Source organism: Chrysochloris asiatica, unplaced genomic scaffold (assembly GCF_000296735.1).
Source record: "Chrysochloris asiatica unplaced genomic scaffold, ChrAsi1.0 scaffold00439, whole genome shotgun sequence".
Taxonomy (NCBI): domain Eukaryota; kingdom Metazoa; phylum Chordata; class Mammalia; order Afrosoricida; family Chrysochloridae; genus Chrysochloris; species Chrysochloris asiatica.
Window position 1 is genome coordinate 1,237,372 of NW_006408957.1, and position 4,230 is coordinate 1,241,601.

The following is a 4,230-nucleotide window of genomic DNA, read 5'->3' on the forward strand; positions in this document are numbered from 1 at the left end:
TTAGAGACATTTTCTTCCAGTAGTTCTTCAACTATTTCCTCTGTGGACTTGTGTGATTCTTCTTGTTCTGGAATGCCGATAATTCTTAAGTTAATTCTCTTCATGTGTTCAACATGAATCTTAGACTTTCTTTATATATATATTTTTTTATCCTTTTTTCTGTTTGCTCTTCTATCTTAGTGGTATTGAGAGATTTGTCTTCCAACTCACTGGTTCTGCCTTCCATGTTGTCTATTCTACTCCTTTGCCCTTTCAGAGTATTATCTATTCCTGATATTCTATTATTAATCGTTTGTGTCTCATACTTTGGACATATAACTAGGAGGACCAGTCCCTAGAAAAGGATATCATGTCAGGTAAAGTGGAGGGTAAGGGCAAAAGAGGAAGACCCCATCGAAATGGACTAGCATAGTGGCAGTAGCAATGAGTTCAAGCTTAAAAACGATTATGAGATGGCACAGGACTAGGTGGTGCTTTGTTCTGTTGTGCATAAGGTTGCTATGAGTCAGATTCGACTTGACGGTACCTACCAACAACAACATTAGTTGCCAAGGGGGGGTGTCTTGAAAACACTTAGGGCTTCTGTATCAACTACAGTCACTACTTGTTGCCTGGTTTTCACCGGTGTATTGTGACCTTTATATGGGGGTCCAGCCCCACTGACTGCAGGGCTCTGGCCTACTGGTGACTTCAGCCCTCATCCTTAGTCCCTAGAGGGTAGTGGGACTCACCTGGGGGGAAAGGGACCCAGAGGGTAGGGTTGTTGGTTTGTCTTGAGATTCTTTCAAATGTTGTTGTCTTTGTTATTGCCATCCCGCCAACCACTATGTCCATTTGTATCTGTTTTCAGTTTATTCTCAAGGGCTCTCAAGGGCTTTTTGGGTATTCAACATATACATTTTTTGCTTTTCCTTTTCCACAGCATACTCCCCCTTCTGTGTAACCCTGTCAGTTTCTCCAAGCTTCAAACTCTGTGTAGGTGCTTCACAGTAGGTCAGATGGTTCACTTTCTGTGCCTCGGCTACACTTATAGAGACACTGTGGTGCTGTGGGTTAGCATGCTGCACTGCAAGGTTGCTTTCAACCATAGGTTGTCGGTTCACGCTCACTAGCTGCTCCACGGATACCCTGTCCAGGTTCGCTACGAGTCAGTACTGACTTGATAGCGCTTAACAACACCTCCCTGCAACCCCCTCCCCCATATAGCCAAACAGCAGTGTTTCCTTTTTGCTGTAATTTCCTAAGCAGCTCTGTCAACTCCGTGGGGCTGTAGTACTGCATTGTCTTGTCATCAGGCTCATTGGTAGCTTTCACCTTATGGGTAATTAGCAGTCATGCCCAGAGAGGGACGGCTCTGCTGTTGTTAGGGAGGCAGCAAGAAGTAGAGGGGACAAGTTTCCCTGCACGTTCAGTCTAGCTGCCTCTTCCCAACGTCCATTTCCCATTCCCTCTTCTCACTTTCACTTCCCTGGCTGTCTGAGCAAGAGGGAGGGCCTGAGGCAATGTGCCAGGCTCCAGCCTTGGGTCCTGCTTACAGAAGGATCACAGCAGCGGTGCTGATGGCAGGTAGCCAGGCAGCGGGGTCCCCTAAGTCATGTGCCATGCTTCTAGCTTGCTGTTTCCTCCTCCACCTCCAACTTTGCATACCTGCAGGTGAGCTTTTCTGAGCTCTTCTTGTTGTTAAGTTACAACCCATAGAGACCCTGTATAGGGTTTCCTAGGAGCAATTGGCGAGCTTGAACCACTGACCTTATGGTCCAAACCGACTTTCAGTCCAGCGCATTAATCCACAGAGCCACCCCAAGACTCTTGGAGATGGGTTTTTTAAATGTCAGCATGGCCACACATGACTACTGCATTCTTTTCCTGTGGGGCTCTTCAATGCACTTCAATGGTGAATGGTATCAGTGGCCAGCCAATCCAACTGCTGCAGTATCCCCTTTCCAGCCATCACTGTTTCCCTAGCCTTTTCACACCTATGAAGGCTACAACCATGCTGTGCCTCTTTGTGTTTTCAGAGTGCCCCTGTCCTCACACAGCATATGAACTAGATCTCCCCAACCAGAGGTCACTGTCCAAGCTGGGATTCCCCCCTGACAATGTCTCAGCACCCCCACATACCTAATTCTCTGTTTCCTGGCTGGCTCACCTGTTGTCTCAATATGGACCAGTAACCTGAAATTCCCTAAGATAGTCTGAGACTGAAGAAGGATAACAACACGAACAGCATCAAGGACTTTATTAGGGCGCTGGCACATGACGTAGTCCTGCAAGGTAGCAGGACAGATTCACTTCTCTGCACTTCCAAGCCAGAGGCAGGGTTTTTTATGGCTTTGGTAAGCACAGGTGGTCCACATAAGGACTTTGGCCCTCCAAGGTCACCCCAGCAGGTGTTACATAAGAGTGATTTAGCAAGAGGAGTGAGCTAGCAGAAAGCAAGACTGATGCTTGTTTGATCTCATTGCCCTGCATCTGGCCTTGCTCCATGGGGTGGGAAGCTTACTGCTCCATCGCACACCAGTCTCATGGCTCTGCTGCTTCCCGCCTTCTCCTGCTGTCTTGCATCATCTCTGGTGTTATAGCTCTCTTTCTCCTGGATCTAGGAGGTTCTCAGCACAGGGATCCTGAGTCCAAAGGACTTGCCCTATCCCTGAGTCTTTTCCTTGGTCATGGTCCATCTCTGGGATGGCTCATTTTAAGCCTAGTGGTATGGCAAGACTGACCAATCCCCTCATTAGGGTTCCATACATTTTATTTACATGTAACATAGTGGTTACGAAGCGGGCTGCTAAACTCACCATTAGCAGTTCAAAACTACCAGCAGTTCCACAGGCAAAAGATGAGGCTTTCTGCTCCCGTAAAGATTTACAGCTGTGGAAAGCCTATGCAGAGTCACTATGAGTCCGAACCGACTCCACAGCACACCACCCCCACCCCCAGCAGGATGCCATACACCTTCTTTGTACTACTACCAAGCTGTCCAATTCCCTTGCTTGGCCGTAAGCACCTGACTTACATAGCCCTGCTCAATCTTTTGGTGGGAATGACAAGATCATGTCTAGAAAAGCAATATAAAAATGATCCATCTCTAGGTACTGGTCCCTCCTGACAACATGTCTAAATTATGTGAACTAAAGTCTTACCATCCTGGCTTCTAAGGAACATTCTGCTGTACTTCTTCCAGCACAGTTTTGTCCATTCTTTGGGCAGTTCATGATCTATTCAATATTATTTACCAAAACAAGAATTCACAGGCATCAGTCCTTCTTCAGTCTTCCTTATTCGTGGTTCAGCTTTTGCATGCATATGAGGTGATTGAAAACATCATGATTTGTGTTATGTGCTCTGCTTTTTAATACTTTAACATTTTAAAGAGGTCATTTTCAGAAGATATGCCCAATGCCACACATCTTTTCATTTGTTGACTGCTGTTTCCACGATGTGATTCTGGATTCTAATAACATTAAATCCATGACAACTTCAATCTTGTCTCTGCTTATCCTAATATTGCTTATTAGCCCAGTTGTGAGGACTTTGGTTTTCTTTATCGTGAGGTATAATCCATACTGAAGGCTGTAGTCTATGATCTTCATCAATAAGTACTTCAAATTTTCATTTACAGCAAGCAAGGTAGTGTCATCTGCATATCACAGTTTGTTATTGAGTCTTCCTCCAGGCCTGAGGCTGTAGTCTCCATATAGTCCAGCGTCTTGGATTATTTGATCAGCATATAGCATAGTGGTTACGAATCAGGCTGCGAACCGCAAGGTCAGCAGTTCGAAACTACCAGCTTCTCCATGGAAGAAAGATGAGGATTTCTGCTCCCATAAAGATTCACAGCCTCAGAAATGCTGTTCAGGGTCACTATGGGTTGGAACCAACTCCACGGCACTTAACAACAACAACATAAATTAAATAAATGCAGTGAAATAACAACCACTGTTCCTAATGTTAAACCAAGTACATAAGGGGCTTCCAAAAATTCATGGAAAAATCGAATGAAAAGATAATGTAGTTTCCTCAAAAGCTTTCTGAAACCCCCTGTAGTATCCCCTTGTTTTGTTTGAGTGATTACTTCTTTTTTTTAAATTTTTAAATGATTTTTATTTATTTATTTATTTTAATTTAAGGTTTTTATTGTGGATTGAGTGAAAGTTTACAGGGCACATCATCAGTTTCACATTCAACAATTCACATAACTTGTTTCATTACATTGATTATAATCCCCTC